This window comes from Chiloscyllium plagiosum, unplaced genomic scaffold (assembly GCF_037043375.1).
Source record: "Chiloscyllium plagiosum isolate Xiang-an unplaced genomic scaffold, Cpla_swu_hap1 HiC_scaffold_28, whole genome shotgun sequence".
NCBI lineage: Eukaryota > Metazoa > Chordata > Chondrichthyes > Orectolobiformes > Hemiscylliidae > Chiloscyllium > Chiloscyllium plagiosum.
The window spans coordinates 8041176-8058302 of record NW_028270166.1 but is presented as its reverse complement, the minus strand read 5'-3'; the positions used below and the strand labels follow the sequence as shown (position 1 = coordinate 8058302).

Below are 17127 nucleotides of genomic sequence, written 5' to 3'. Positions count from 1 at the left end.
TCAGGGGCCAAGCTGTTTAAAACAGTGGAGGGGTCAGCTACAATGGGGTGCAATTTGGGGGTGACCTTATTTAGTCCTGTTTCATCAATGGTGAGCCTGTAGCTCCCATCAGGTGTTATTACTGGCCACATCGGTGGGTTAGTTGTACTTGCAGTTGCTTTCAGGATTGCCTGTCTCACTAGTCCTTTCACTATCTCCACAACTGCTTTTTCTGCTTCGGGTTTGATTGGGTATTGCTGGTGGGGTTTATGCTCCGGTCCGGGAACCCTTATTGGGGTCTATGTTAACTAGACCTGTATCTAACTTTGGTTCTGCCCAAGCTCCGAGGACGAAGGCGCAGACGGCTCCAAATCCCCCCTTTTCTAGGTTCCAGTCTCGACTGGGGACTGTAGCCACTTTAATAGTTTCGAGGTGATTTGTAAGTTTCCCAATCTCAGTCTCCCGACCGTCCTGTCTGGGCCAAATCAATTTCTCTTTTGCACAATCAATTAGAAGATTATATTCTCTCCTGAGATCATTGCCCATTATGGTGCCCTCATTATTTTGGCATACACAGAATTTCCTGTGGATATATATATTATTTATTTCGACGAGGGTAATTTTGCTTCGGTAAGCTGGTGTTTTATTCCCTCCTATCCCAGTTAAATGAATCATTTTGTTTGTGTGGGGAAAGGGTAGGTTTGTGATGGATACAGCAGCTCCTGTGCCCACTAGCATCTCATGTTTCCTCCCTCCTATTACTGCGGGTACGTAAATTCCCCCCTCTCTCTTACCCTCATGAATGGGGGCAGCTGGTTGTCAGCTCTGCTGTCCTCGGGATCCCCGCGGTTCCGCGGTGTTCTGGGTTATGTTTGTGGGTGCACCATGCTTTTCCCAGCACACTGCCTCTCTGTGTCCTATTCTGTTGCAGTGGCTGCAGTATTTGACATTGTTCCTGGTCTAACTCGTGTATTCTGTCCTCCAGCTCTTTAGCTTCTTCCTGGCCCTTTCTCCACCTGCTCAGGGAGGCACTCACTTGCTCAATTAGGCCTGCTAACTGGTACACTAACACTACTCCAATCTTTTTAGTTTTATTCTGTTTATCTATCCACTCTCTCTGTTGTGCTAAGGTCTGGGATGGATCCCAACCACTTTTCTTCATTTGCTCTGATAGCTCTTGTCTGTCTGCCTTGTATTTCTCAATAAGGGAACCTGCAGTGTCCTACTTAAAACTATGATCTGACACTTAGCAGATTGTGTATCCCCGGATACCACCAACAGTAAAGTGTTCCTGGGGACTTCTCTACCCCCAGGCCTATAATACTGTCCCAGCACCATCTGTACAGCCGTAGCAGCCTTCTAGCAAGGTGTGCTCTCTACCGTGGGACTTCTCTACCCTCCTGGCCACCACTACTTACCCAGCACCTCCCAATAGGCCCAGAAACCTACTTCTAGCCCAGTGTGTTCTCTACTGGTGCGACTCTTTACCCTCCCGTCCACCATCACTATTCAAGTTCTGTCATTTGACGACAGACTGACAGGGTATCACGGTTACTCAGTGTCCACGCTCCCCACCTCGGTAACGCGTACTCGACTGAGGTTTGGCTCTTGGTCAGAGTGATCAGCTCCTCTTCCTCACCACATTGGAAGTTAGAAATACAAACAGCTCCCAGCTTTTAACTTAAACTCTAACTGGACTCTATGTTGTTCACCCCGACAGAGTTCAGTGTTACCTGACTTTACCACTTGGGCTTCACAGCTCCTAGTGCCCTCGGCGCCTCAATTCCCATTTTAAATCCCAACCTTCACCTGGAGGGGGTGGGGGGCACCCCTCTTAACAACCGGTTTAGGGCAGGGCCTGTGAGACAGGCACTACCTCATCCTCTGGCACAAGCAGCAGGTTCTTACAGCAGCCAATACAGTTAAACACCTCCGCTACATAGACATGCACTTAAAATTTAACTCCGTACTGTAGGAAATCAGACATTACAATGGGTATACCTTTTAATCTGTGTCTTTGGCCCCGGTCTGACTCTTCCCATTTGCAGGTACAAATTGGATCTTACCCTGACCCACCTCCCCCCACCCCGGATCGTGGCTTTCGATCAGTGCACCAGCAGTAAGAGCCCTGCTTGCAGCTCCCATTGTTATGGGGAAAATCACCATCGGAGTCACAGTCGGGGTTCAGTGACAGAATTTATTGTACAAGGAAATACCGGAGCTCCGGGGGGAGAGAGAGAGACACCAAAAGCACAGTGGTCAGCTGCGAGTCTTCTCTCCACACGGCGCACAGGTCAAGATAGTTTTATACATTTTATAGTATAATAGGTCAGTGATGAGGTTAATGTCTTTGCACCATAGTTTATTTATTGTAAACATCGCAGAATCATTGATAGTTCGGTGCAGTCATTGTCAGTTCCAGCGCAGCCTCTGTTAATTTCAGTACGGTCATTGTCAGTTTCAGTGCAGCCTCTGTTAATTTCAGTACGGTCATTGTCAGTTTCAGTGCAGCCTCTGTTAATTTCAGTACGGTCATTGTCAGTTCCAGCGCAGCCTCTGTAAATTTCAGTACGGTCATTGTCAGTTTCAGTGCAGCCTCTGTTAATTTCAGTACGGTCATTGTCAGTTTCAGTGCAGCCTCTGTTAATTTCAGTACGGTCATTGTCAGTTCCAGCGCAGCCTCTGTTAATTTCAGTACGGTCATTGTCAGTTCCAGCGCAGCCTCTGTTAATTTCAGTACGGTCATTGTCAGTTTCAATGTCTGTGTGGAAGTCCATTGCTGTAGTAATGGGCACTAATCGCTCTTCCTGAGAAGGACAATTACTGCAGCCCTGGCTATTAACATTTTGTATTGAGTCTGTATCAAACTGTTGGCATTTCTATCAAAGATGTTGGCTGGACCCAGGTAGTGTATGTTACTCGTGTATATTCTCTCCCCACCCGCCTTAAACTAATCAACTGGGTTGTGAGTGCATTGTGCTGGCACTCTGGTGACCCCAGGCAATGTCTATGTTTGCTCTACTGTTTCTTTCGATATTGTGGTCCGGCGGCCATCTTTTGTGTCATATGTGTCAAGTTCATCATTTATATATAAAAGATTTGGATGTGAGCATAAGAGGTATATCGTTAGTAAGTTTGCAGATGACACCAAAATTGGAGGTGTAGTGGATAGTGAGAAAGGTTACTTCAGATTACAATGGGTTCTTGACCAGATGGGCCAATGAGCTGAGAAGTGGCAGATGGAGTTAAATTCAGATAAATGCGAGGTGCTGCATTTTGGTAAAACAAATCTTAGCAGGACTTATACACTTAATGGTAAGGTCCTAGGGAGTGTTGCTGAACAAACAGACCTTAAAGTGCAGATTCATAGTTCTTTGAAAGTGAAGTCGCATGTAGATAGGATAGTGAAGAAGGCGTTTGGTATGCTTTCCTTTATTGGTCAGAGTATTGAGTACAGGAGTTGGGAGGTCATGTTGCAGCTGTACAGGACATTGGTTAGGCCACTGTTGGAATATTGCATGCAATTCTGGTCTCCTTCCTATCAGAAAGATGTTGTGAAACTTGAAAGGGTTCAGAAAAGATTTACTAGGATGTTGCCAGGGTTTGAGGATCTGAGCTACAGGGAGAGGCTGAACAGGCTGGGGCTGTTTTCCCTGGAGCGTCGGAGGCTGAGGGGTGACCTTATAGAGGTTTACAAAATTATGAGGGACATGGATAGGATAAATAGAGAAAGTCTTTTCCCTGGGGTGGGGGAGTCCAGAACTAGAGGGCATAGGTTTAGGGTGAGAGGGGAAAGATATAAAAGAGACCTAAGGGGCAACTTTTTCATGCAGAGGGTGGTACATGTATGGAATGAGCTGCCAGAGGATGTGGTGGAGGCTGGTACAATTGCAACATTGAAGAGGCATTTGGATGGGTATATGAATAGGAAGGATTTGGAGGGATATGGGTCTGGTGCTGGTAGGTGGGACTAGTTTGGGTTGGGATATCTGGTCGGCATGGACGGGTTGGATCGTAGGGTCTGTTTCCATGCTGTACATCTCTATGACTCTATGGCCAAGTAATGGCTCAGTGGCCATCTGGTGTGTCACTGTGCCTAGTGTCACCCTGCCCCATGCCATCTTCAACTTCAGTTTACACCATTATGAAAATGTTGGAATGGAACTCACCAACAAGGAACATGTCTGGACAAGTAATTTCTACAGAGTTGGAACGTTTCACTATCTTGCATCTCAAGAAGCTTTTTAGGCAGAGCAGAGGTGAAATATTTTAGACTGCAGAACTGAACTCATCAGAAAAGCCTCACTTTCAAGAAGAAAAGTGCACATTGATAGCGATGGTTGGAAAGAAACATCAGGAAACCCAAATCTTTCAAAATAGCTGTGGTATTCGCTATGCTATTGGTCCAAGAACACAACTACCCAACTGTGATTGCATTAAGGACAGCCAAAGTACTTCAAACCATATATTTGTTCATGTTCATTTGCGTGTGCGTGTGTGTGAGAGCACCTGTATGTATGTGTGTGCGCGCGCAAGAGAGTCTGTGTGTGTGTGCACGCATGTGCGAGAAGTTGTGTGTGCGTGTGCACATGCAAGAGTCTGTGTCTGTGTGTACACGTGCGAGTGCCTGTGTGTGTGTGCACATGCAAGAATCTGTGTGTGTGCACGTGTGTGCGAGAGAGATTGTGTGCATGTGTTTGCGCGCGAGTTTGTGTGCGTGCATGCGCCTACGAGTCTGTGTGTGCATGTGTGCGTGTGTGAGAGAGTGTGTCTGTGTGTGCACGTGCTAGAGTCTGTGTGCGTGCACGTGCGAGAGTCTGTATGTGTGCATGTGTCTGCGAGAGAGTCTGTGTGCATGTGTTTGCGCGCGAGAGAGTTTGTGTGCGTGCATGCGCCTACGAGTCTGTGTGTGCATGTGTGTGTGCGTGAGAGAGTGTGTCTGTGCGTGCACATGCACGAGTCTGTGTGTGTGCACATGCGAAAGTCTGTGTGTGTGCACGTGCGAGAGTCTGTGTGTGCGCGTGTGCGAGAGAGTGTGTGTGAGTGTGTGCATCAGTGCGCGTGACTGTGCGCTAGTGTATGGCATGTTCTGCTGGAGGAAGTTAGAGAGCAGCACATTAGAATGTTGCATGGAGGTGTTGTGTCACACATTATTCAGCAAACTCAGTGCAGTTGGCTGTTTTTTGACAGTTTCCAGTGAATGGCGAGCTCAGAATCCATGTGGACATGATACAATTAAATAATGGACTGCAGAGAATGGAATCAATTCCGTGTCCTCAGCAGCCAACAGCTTGGCAAAGCCATCAATCTTGACACTAATGTCAGATTCGGCAGATATGCCTTAGCTAGATATCGAGACTGTTTATTGTTTATTAGCTCTTTGGCTAATTCTGCTTTCATCATGGATGCTTTGAAGAGGGTGAAGAGAAGTTTTACCAGGATGTTTGCTGGTCTGGAGGGTTTTAGTTATGAGGAGAGGTTGAATAAACATGAACTGTTTTCACTGGAAAGACGGAGGCTGAGGGGCGACCTGTGTCAAAATTATAAGAGGCAGAAATAGGGTGGATGGTCAGAGGTTTTATCCCCAGGTTGGAAGCATCAACCACAAGAGGGCACAACTTCAAGGTGAGAGGGGAAGGTTTTGGGGAGAAAATGGGGGAAAATTTTTCACAGGGGGTAGTGGGTACTTGGAACCCACTGCCATTGGGGTGGTGGAAGCAGACACACTAACAATGGTTAAGATATATCTTTAGAGGCACATGAACAGGAGGTGAACACAGGGATAGAAACTACATAGTGTGCAATGAGCAGTGGGTCTAAATAAGCATTAGTTTTGGTGCAGGCATGGTGGGCCAAAGGGCCTGTTCCTGTGCTGTATTGAATTACATATTTGGTATATCGTCATCTCTGGGGATATCCTAGCAAACCATGTCAAATATTCTGGAAGGGAAGGGAGTTACTTGTCATATAGATGCCATCTTTACCCATGGGACCCCGAAACACATTTTGTGAAGTTCTGAAAGTGTTAAAGGAAGCGCGTCTCACCTTAAATGAAAAATGTGATTTGGTGAAAACCATCATGAAATTCTGAGGATGTAAGTCAAAACAAAAATTCAAAATGACAGAAAGCCATCAGTGACATCCCAAAGCCCAACAACGTTGAAGAAGTTCAGATGTTCCTTGGATCTGGCCAATCAGATTTGGGAAATTCATTCTGAGCTTAGCTACAATCATTGAGTCATTGAGAGAATTTGTACATTAAGGCCAGCTCTAGTTTGGGGTTTCTGAGCTCACCAACACATCTTAAAAAAATAACGGAAGGGCTCATTTCTTCAGATATTCTGGCCCGCTATAATCCATCTATGAATCAGTGTTGAGCAGCTGTAACAAATTGTGAAATATTTAACAACAACAAGCATTTGATCTATTTGGTCTAACCAGAACAGCACCAGATGTAGAACTGTCCTTTTTTGAAAAGTTATGAATACAATAATCATAACAGGCCATCCAACTGAAATGACAGAAGCTTAAACCAAGCCTAAAATCATTGTGTTAAAAGAAGAACTAGGGTAGGGCACTGAATGTCAACAATACCCACTTTTCACAATTGTGTCTTTTTTAAAGAAGTTAACCATGAGGCTGGCTGTGAAGACGAGTCTTGTGAGGATGTTGCCGGGGTTTGAGGATTTGAGCTATAGGGAAGAGGCTGAACAGGCTGGGGCTGTTTTCCCTGGAGCGTCGGAGACTGGGGGGTGACCTTACAGATGTTTATAAAATCATGAGGAGCATGGATAAGGTAAATAGACAAGGTCTTTTCCCTGAGGTGGTGGAGTTCAGAACTAGAGGGGCATAGGTTTAGGGTGAGAGGGGAAAGATATAAAAGAGACCTAAGGGGCAACTTTTTCACACAGAGGGTGGTACATGTATGGAATGAGCTGTCAGAGGATGTGGTGGAGGCAGGTACAATTGCAACATTTAAGAGGCAATAGGATGGGTATATGAATAGGAAGGGTTTGGAGGGATATGGGTCGGGTGCTGGCAGGTGGGACTAGATTGGGTTGGGATATCTGGTCGGCATGGACGGGTTGGACCGAAGGGTCTGTTTCCATGCTGTACATCTCGATGACTATGACTTTAAGACTTGAAACACTATGTTTCCCTCTCCACAGATACTGCCATACCTGCTGAATTTCTCCAGCACTTGCTGCTTTTGTTTTAGATTTTATATGTAAAATTTCAACACTCCTTTCAACTTGACTCATTTGTACATATTGCACCCTGTCATTACTCTGACTAAAATGTACCACTCCACCAGTTTAAATTTCATCCACCCCATGTCTCTGCATGTTTGACAAGTTACCATTCCCCTAAATGCTGTTGCTATCTTCATCATTGTTCCCTGCAATTGTGTGCTGTGCACTTTGAGCAGACTGTGAAGTGATGCCCTGATACTCAGGTGTGGATCATTGAAATACATTGAAATAAGTCATTGCTCTGTATCTAGCTCCTTGGGAACAGCATGACCCAAACCATGCAAGGACCACAATCACTGTTGAACCAACGCTCAACCCAAATCATTTTCCAGCATAATGAACTTCTGCATTCCCGACTTGGATTTCCAAACTTCAGGAATGTGGAGGGCACTTATTCTCAGAGACACCCTTCACAGTGTCAGATCATCAGAGAAACACAAGTCACGCACACCTCTTAAATTCATAGATAAAGTCAAAGAGATTGTCCAGCACAGAAAGATGCCAATCAACCCGCTATGGTCATACAGGCCATCAAGCACCTACCTACTCTAATCTCATTTTCCAGGATTTAACCTTTAGCCTTATATGCTATGATGTTTTCAGGTGTTCATTGAAATACATTTTAAATGTAGTGAAGGTTTACCTGGATCATCAGTGAGTTCCAGTTTGGCCCCATCTTCTGGATGAAAAGTATTGTGGTGTTCCATAGGGATCGGTTCTGGGACCTCTGCTCTTTGGGATTTTTATAAATGACTTGGATGAGGAAGTGGAAGGGTGGGTTAGTAAGTTTGCTGATTACCCGAAGGTTGGTGGAGTTGTGGCCAGTGTGGAGGGCTGTTGTAGGTTGTAACAAGACATTGACAAGATACAGAACTGGGCTGATAAATGGCAGATGGAGTTCAACCTGGAAAAGTGTGAAGTGATTCACTTTGGAAGATCAAATTTGAATGGAGAATACAGGGTTAAAGGCAGGATTCGTGGCAGTGTGGAGGAACAAAAGGATCTTGGGGTCCATATCCATAAATCCCTCAAAGTTGCCACCTAAGTTGATAGGGATGTTAAGAGGGCATACGGTGTATCAGCTTTCATTAGCAGGGGTTTGAGTTTAAGAGCCGAGAGGTTATGCTGCAGGTCTATTGAGTCCTGATTGGACAATACTTGGAATATTGTGTTCAGTTCTGATCGCCTCATGAGAGGAAAGATGTGGAAGCTTTCAAGAGGGTGCAGAGGAGATTTACCAGGATGCTATCTGAACTGGAGGGCATGTCTTATGAAGAAAGTTTGAGGGAGCTGGGCTTTTCTCATTAGTGCGAAGAAGGATGAGAGGTGGCTTGATAGAGGTGTATAAGATGTTGAGAGGCATCAATAGAGTGGATAGCCAGAGACCTTTTCCCAGGACGGAAATGTCTATCACGAGGGGACATAATTTTAAAGTGATTGGAGGAAGGTTTGGGGAGGTGTCAGAGGTAGGTTCTTTACTCAGGGAGTGGTGAGCGCGTGGAATACACTGCCAACAGTAGTAGTAGAGTCAGTATTAGGGGCATTAAAGCAACTCTTGGATAGGCACATGGAAGATCGTACAATGAAAGTTATGTAGTTAGTTTGATCTTAGAGTAGGATAAAAAGTCGGCACAACATCGAGGGCCGAAGGGCCTGTACCGTTTTCTAATGTTTTATGTTCTGCTTTCCTCCAATAACCTCTAATCCTCCTGCCCCTTACCATAAATCTATGCCCCCCCCCCACTCCCAGTTTTTGAACCCTTTACTAAGGGCAACAGTTTATCTCATTTACAGTGTCCATGCCCCACATAACGTCATACACCTCAGTCAGGTTCCCCCCCTCAGCCTTCTTTGCTCCAAGGAAGACAACCCCAGTCTATCCATTCTCTCTTCACAGCTGAATCTCTCAATTTTCGGCAACATCCTGGTGAATAGGAGACAGGAAGGACTGCAGATGCTGGCAGTCAGAGTCAATAGATGGAAAGCTGGAAGAGGCAGGTCAGACAGCAGGTTTTAGGCCTGAAATGTTGACTGTCTTGCTCCTCGGATTCTGTCTGACCTGCTGTGCTTTTCCAGCTTCACATCTGTTGACACCACCGTTCTGGCGAAACTCCTCTGGACCCTCTCAAATGCAAACACTTCTTTCCTATAGTGGAGTGACTGGAACTGCACACAGTACTCCAGATGTTGCTTCACCAGCATTAATATACAGTTCCATTATAATCTCCCTGCTCTTTTATCCAATGCATTGACTGATTGAGGTAAGCATTCCACATGACTTTGAAATCACATTATGTCCTTCTACCTTCAAGGATCTATGGCCATGTACACCAATGTGTCACACATGCTGTATCCTTCCTAGGGCCTGACCATTCATTCACATCCTGTCTTGCCTTGTTTGTCCTCCTAAAATGCATTACCTCACAGTTTTGAGGATTAAATTCAGTTTGTCACTGTTCAACCCATTTATTATCAGCCCGTAGTCTAATGCTTTTCTCCTTGCTACTTCACAGTCCATGGATTTTTGTATAATCTGTGAATTTACTGATGACATCACCATTATTCATATCTTGATCATTAACAGACACAAAAACAGCAAGTATCCCAGGATTGGTCCCTGTCATTTGCCAATGGCTTTCAACTCACAAAATGAACCTCCGACTGTCACCCGCTGCCTCCCTTCAATATTGGATCCGAATTGCTCTGGAACCCTTGGTCTCTTACCTTCTAGACCTGTCTTGCATGTGAAACATTGTCGAAAGCCTTCCTGAAGTCCATGTGGACTATACAATCTACACTACGATTTGTTACACATGATCTCCAGATAAAGGCATATTGACCACCCTCGTTAATCCTTGCATCTCTAAGTGGAGATTAATTCTGTTCCGTGAATTTCTCTGAGAGTTTCCCAACCACTGATATTAGACTCATCGGTCTGTAGTTTCCTTGTTTATCCCTACCAGCTTTCTTGTATAATGGTACCAGCACTAGCTGCTGTCCAGTTCTCTGATTTGAAAATTCATGTCCGAGCCACTGCAATCTCCTCCCTTGCCTCCCACAGAAGCCTGGGATACATCTCACCTGGGCCTGGGAGTCTATCCACGTCCAAGCCGGTAAAACCATTAATCTTTTGTTCCTCTCAATAACCTTTTGTTCGAAGGACACGGCTGAGGAGTATTTCATCTGGTTAATCGAATTCCGGATAACCGAATGCTGGATAACATAGTTTAGCCAATCATCGGGACCTTGCAATCTTGCCGGATAATCCAATATTCAGATAATCGAATGTCGGACAATCGAGGTTCCTCTGTATATCACAATCCCCTTCCTGATTTCTATACCTACATCATCCATTACTATTGTGAGTACAAATACAACGTACTCACTTAAAACCTCACCCTCACCTTCCAGCTCCCCACACAGATTGCTGCTTTGGTCTCTAATGGGACCTACTCTCTCTGTGGTTATCTTCTTACCCCTAATGTACTTCTAACTTGCCTTTGGACTTACCTTTATTTTACCCAACAGTGTTTTCTCATCCCCCTTCTTATCTCTCCTAATTTTTTTGTTTACTTTCTATTCTCCTCTGGGGCATCTGCCGCCCTGAGCCCTCAGTTATCTGCAAGAAGCTTCCTCCTTTTCCCCATATCCAATAATCCAGTAGATCCCTTGGCATCCAGGGTTCCCTGCACTTGCTGGTCTCTCCCTCCAGCGTTATGGGAACATGTTGGCTCCGCACTCTCACTCTCTCCTTTCTGAAAGGCTGCCACTGCTCGGATGGAGATGTAATGAGTAGCTGCTCTCAGTCCACTTTAGTCTGATCCTGTCTCACCACGTTCCAATCAGCCTTCCCACAGTTCAGAACCTTTACTCCGGTTCATCATTGTCCTTTTACGATTAACTATTTTAAACCTTGCCAAGTTATGGTCACTATCACCAAAAGGTCCCTCACTGATAGAATCCCTACAGTGCGGAAGCAAGCCATTTGGCCTATTGAGTCCAAACTTCCCCTCCTACTTCTCTCCCACACCCATCCCCAACTACAAAACCCTGCATTTCATGTGGCTAACCCACCTACCCTGCAGCTCCCTGGGCAGTCATCCCCCAGGGTGGAATCGAACCCAGATCCCTAGCACCGTGAGGCAGCAGTACTAAGCACTGAGCCACTGTGCTGCTCACTGAAGCTTCTAGCATTTTGCTGGCTTCATTCTCTAAAACTAGGTCTGTCCTCTCTCTACTAAAAGACTTAAAAAGCTCTTCAGGATGCATTTTAAACATTCTGTCCTCTCTATGCCATTCAAATGTTCTCTATTTATCCAAATTCATTTTTGGGAAGTTGAAATACCCTAATGTTATTCTCAGAATATTTTTACATTTCTATGGTTCACTGAAAGACCTGGTCTTCAATCTCTCCCTGTCTGTTTGGTGATCTGGCGTACACTGCCAGCAAAGTCAGTGCTTCATTTTGTTTTGGCATTCAACCCATGTGCAACATGTCCCCTATGCTACGTGTACACAATCACACGACATTTCTCACATAGCGATTGGCATTCTTGGCAGCATTGTTTTCCAGCTTGGTGGCTAGCACAGCTGCCTGACAGTACCAGAGATATGTGGGTTTGATTCCAGCCTCGGGCGACTGTGCAAACTCCACACAGACATTTTCCCCGTGCCTGCGTGGATTTTCTCTGGGCGCTCCGGTTTCCTCCCACAGTTCAAAGGTGTGCAGGTTAGCTGGATTGGATACACTAAATTGACCATAGCGTCAAGGTATGTGCAAGTTAAGTGGACCATTCACAGTAAATGTGGGGTTATGGAGAAAGGGTGGGGTGAAATCTGGCTGGAATGCTGTTCAGAGAGTCAGTGCAGACTTGATGGGCTGATTGATCTCTATCTGCACTGCAGGGATTCTATTCCAGGAGAAATGCTGCCCTTATGTCTTTATTTGAGATGCCTTCTAAGATATGGTTATATTCTTATTACTGTAATTGATTCATTGATCCATATTGCAACACAACATCCTCTTTTATTCCCAGAATATTGAGCTGCCATCCTGCTCAGTGTCAGTGGTTGCAATGATAACTTATCTCTACAAGATAATCAACATTAAGAATTCAACTGCCTTACTGGCAAGACCTACTTGTATTAAAATAAACACTATACTCCCTGAACCCCACCTTGATTATACATGCTCTGTGTTCCAAACTTAGTTCCTCTTCTATATTTGTCTGTGTATCATCCCTGTTCTCACTCCCATGGAAAATTATTTTAAATGTCCATCAGTACTAGCACATCTGTCCCCTCCCTACACCTACATCACGAGGATGTCAGGCTCATTCTGGTTCCCCTTAGAGTTGTACCAGTCCCTTATTCCCCAGGAACTGACCCAGTGATCCAGGAATCTAAAGCCCTCCTTCCTGCACCATTTATCTGCTCTCTCCTCCTTTCCCTATACTCACTGATAAATGGCACCGGGAATAGTCCAGAGATTTCAGATTTTGAAATTCTGTTTTTCAGTTGACTACCTAACTCCCTAAATACTTGGTGTAGAACCTCATCCTATTTTGTACCCATGTCATTGGTCTCATTGTGTATCATGGTCTCTGGCTGTTTGCACGCCACTTTGAGAACGGCTCCAGGGTATTCTGGGACATCCTTTATCCTGGTCTCGGGACAATATCACACCATCTTGGGGGGGGGGGGGGGTCACATCTGCTGCCACCGAAATGCCTGCCTGTACCTATTGGTATGCAGTGACCTATCACCCTCTCTTTCTGCTCCCACCTTGTGCAGCTGGGCTCTGACTGCACTCCCCAGAGCAACCCATCGCCCTCCTCCTTTATCAACTCAGGAAAACTGCTCTTGAGCGAGGCGCAATCTAAGGCTTTCTTGATGACATGCCTGCCTCCCTTCTCTTATCACTCATTCCTCCGCTGACTGCACCTCCTGAAGCTGTAGGGTGGCTACATCTTAAAACAAGCCACCCGTGTAGCCCACAGCCTTACAGATGCACTCCAATCAATGTTTTATGCTCTGAACTCGGTGCGCAGGAACCTTGGTTTGGAGAAAACAGTGTTAAACATAAATAAGGGTAATTACAGAGGGATAATGGCACCGTTGGTTGAGTTGGCTAGGAAAGGAGTTCAGTTGTCAGAGGGAACTGGAAAAAAAGATGAGTTGAGGCATGATGGCTGCTACTTAAAAAAATAGCTCATGCGTTGAAGATATTTCCAAGTGAGGAAGAAAGGATTTAGGAAGGAGATAAACTGATTAACGAGGGACGTTAAGGAATATTATCAAACAGAAAAAACCCCACATTTGTTCTAAATGAGAGGGAGACATAAAACAGGTGGTGATAGGTGAGTGACCCCTCTTCAGATCCAGCTCAGGAGGGTTACTCTTTCTCTCTCTTCACAGATGTTGTCAGAAGTCACACGATACCAGGTTAAAGATCAACAGCGGATTTTGGGACAGCGAATATGTGATTTCAAGTAAACCCGTTGGACTATATCCTGGTGTCTTGTTGGACTATATCCTGGTGTCTTGTTGGACTATATCCTGTGTCTTGTTGGACTATATCCTGTGTCTTGTTGGACTATATCCTGTGTCTTGTTGGACTATATCCTGTGTCTTGTTGGACTATATCCTGGTGTCTTGTTGGACTATATCCTGGTGTCTTGTTGGACTATATCCTGTGTCTTGTTGGACTATATCCTGTGTCTTGTTGGACTATATCCTGTGTCATGTTGGACTATATCCTGTGTCTTGTTGGACTATATCCTGTGTCTTGTTGGACTATATCCTGGTGTCTTGTTGGACTATATCCTGTGTCTTGTTGGACTATATCCTGTGTCTTGTTGGACTATATCCTGTGTCTTGTTGGACTATATCCTGGTGTCTTGTTGGACTATATCCTGTGTCTTGTTGGACTATATCCTGTGTCTTGTTGGACTATATCCTGTGTCTTGTTGGACTATATCCTGGTGTCTTGTTGGACTATATCCTGTGTCTTGTTGGACTATATCCTGTGTCTTGTTGGACTATATCCTGTGTCTTGTTGGACTATATCCTGGTGTCTTGTTGGACTATATCCTGTGTCTTGTTGGACTATATCCTGGTGTCTTGTTGGACTATATCCTGGTGTCTTGTTGGACTATATCCTGTGTCTTGTTGGACTATATCCTGTGTCTTGTTGGACTATATCCTGTGTCTTGTTGGACTATATCCCGTGTCTTGTTGGACTATATCCTGGTGTCTTGTTGGACTATATCCTGTGTCTTGTTGGACTATATCCTGGTGTCTTATTGGACTATATCCTGTGTCTTGTTGGACTATATCCTGTGTCTTGTTGGACTATATCCTGTGTCTTGTTGGACTATATCCTGGTGTCTTGTTGGACTATATCCTGGTGTCTTGTTGGACTATATCCTGTGTCTTGTTGGACTATATCCTGTGTCTTGTTGGACTATATCCTGTGTCTTGTTGGACTATATCCTGGTGTCTTGTTGGACTATATCCTGTGTCTTGTTGGACTATATCCTGTGTCTTGTTGGACTATATCCTGGTGTCTTGTTGGACTATATCCTGTGTCTTGTTGGACTATATCCTGGTGTCTTGTTGGACTATATCCTGTGTCTTGTTGGACTATATCCTGGTGTCTTGTTGGACTATATCCTGGTGTCTTGTTGGACTATATCCTGTGTCTTGTTGGACTATATCCTGGTGTCTTGTTGGACTATATCCTGGTGTCTTGTTGGACTATATCCTGGTGTCTTGTTGGACTATATCCTGTGTCTTGTTGGAGTATATCCTGTGTCTTGTTGGACTATATCCTGTGTCTTGTTGGACTATATCCTGTGTCTTGTTGGACTATATCCTGGTGTCTTGTTGGACTATATCCTGGTGTCTTGTTGGACTATATCCTGTGTCTTGTTGGAGTATATCCTGTGTCTTGTTGGACTATATCCTGTGTCTTGTTGGAGTATATCCTGTGTCTTGTTGGACTATATCCTGTGTCTTGTTGGACTATATCCTGTGTCTTGTTGGACTATATCCTGTGTCTTGTGACTTCTGACTTTGTCCAACCCAATCGGAAACTGGCACCTCCACATCCATAGATGCTGCCAGGCCTGCTGTGTTTCTCCAGCAATTTTTGTTTCTGTGTTTTTCAGACCTCCAACATCTGCAGTTCTTTGTTTGATACAACTGGCGGCCAAATTGCTTAACATCTGTCATTGGGAAAATGTAAGAGTCTATTCTAAAAGCTGTAACAGCAGAACATGTTGAAATACCTATTATTATCTAGTAGAGTCAGTGTGGCTTCCTGAAGGTTAAATCAGGCCTAACAAATTTATTTCAGCTCTTTGAGTAGGGTAACAGGCAGGATAGGTAAAAGGGAACCAGTAGATGTAATATATTTGAGTTTTCCAAAGGGAATTCAATAATGATCTGGACAGGTAGCTACTTAATAAGATAATGTTCCAGGATATTGGGGTTGTATGGATTGATGGATGGCTAATTAATGGAAGACAGGGGATTATGATAAAGGGGGCATTTTCAGCGTGGCAATCTGTAACTGGTGGAGTGCCACAGGGATCAGTGCAAAGTCCAGAATATACTTTAATACTGGATGAGGGAAGTAAATACACTATTGTCAAATTTGTGGATTATACAGAAATAGGTGGCAAGGCAAGTGGTGAAGATGACACAGAAAAGTCTACAGAGAGCTGTAATCAGTTTGAGTGAGTGGGCAAAATGATATTGTGGGAAAATTTGAACTTCTATACTTTGGCAGGAAGAAAAGAAGAGTTGAATATTATTTAAATGGTAAAAAAATGCAGTATGGAGCAATTTGGACATTCTCGCTCATGAATGACAAAGATTAGCAGGTAATAGGGACAACAAATACTCTATTGGCCTTTATTTCAAAGAGGAACAGACTATAAAACTATTCAGACTTGCTAAAACTACATAAAGGACAAGTTAGATCACATCTAGAATAATAATTTTCATTCCCTAAACTAAAAAAGGGAGGCAGTTCAGAAATGTTTCACTCAGCTGATCCCAGATATGGAGAGATTTTTCATAAGACATGGTTGAGTAGGTTGGGCCTGTACTAATTGGAGTTTAGAACAATGAGAGGAGACCTTATTTAAACATGTAAGATTTTGCAGGGGGCTTCACAGCGTGGATGTGGAGAGGTTCTTTCCTCTTGTGGGAATGTCTCGGAACTGAGGCATAATTTCAGAATAAGGGGTTGCACATTTAAGACTGAAGTGATAAGAATTTTCTTCTCTCCAGAGAGTAGTGAATTTGTGGAGTTATTTACTACAGCGGGCTGTTGAGGCTGAGTCATTAAGTATATTCAAAAGTGAGAGTGACAGATCTTTGATCAGTAAGGGAATCAAGGATCAAGTGGGTAAGGCAGGAAAGTGGAGTTAAAGTTGATCAGATCAGCCATGACCTCATTGAATGATGGAGTGGTCTCAATAGCTGAATGTGGGTCAGGATTTAAGTGGTGCTGGAAAAGTACAGCAGGTCAGGCAGCATCCGAGGAGCAGGAAAATCGTGTTTTGGGCAAAAGCCCTTCATCAGGATGATTCCTGATGAAGGGCTTTTGCCCAAAACGCGATTCTCCTGCTCCTCGGATGCTGCCTGACCTGCTGCGCTTTTCCAGCACCACTCTAAACTTGACTCTGATCTCCAGCATCTGCATACCTCACATTTGCTCAATAGCTAAATGGCCACCATCTGCTCCTGTACGTTGTGGCCTTATAACGCTGAAACTAAAACAGAAAGTGCTGGAGAAACTCAGCAGGTCTGGCAGCACATGTGGAGAGAAAGCAGAGTTTACGTTTTAAGACCAGTGGCCTTTCTTCAGAATTGGACTTGAAAC

General features: G+C 44.5%; 1 protein-coding gene across 7 annotated transcripts in view; it reads left to right on the top strand.

Moving 5' to 3' along the window:
• Positions 1-17127, top strand: part of LOC122565440 (N-acetyllactosaminide beta-1,3-N-acetylglucosaminyltransferase 3-like) — a 98910-nt gene that overhangs the window by 63045 nt on the left and 18738 nt on the right. The window contains exon 1 of one of the 7 annotated variants that reach the window (XM_087975979.1): positions 15460-15476. The exons of the other annotated variants lie outside the window; for them this stretch is intronic. The gene's annotated coding sequence lies outside the window, so the exon portion shown is untranslated. Of the gene's footprint in view, positions 1-15459; positions 15477-17127 lie in introns of those variants that run through there. 7 annotated transcript variants of the gene reach the window in all.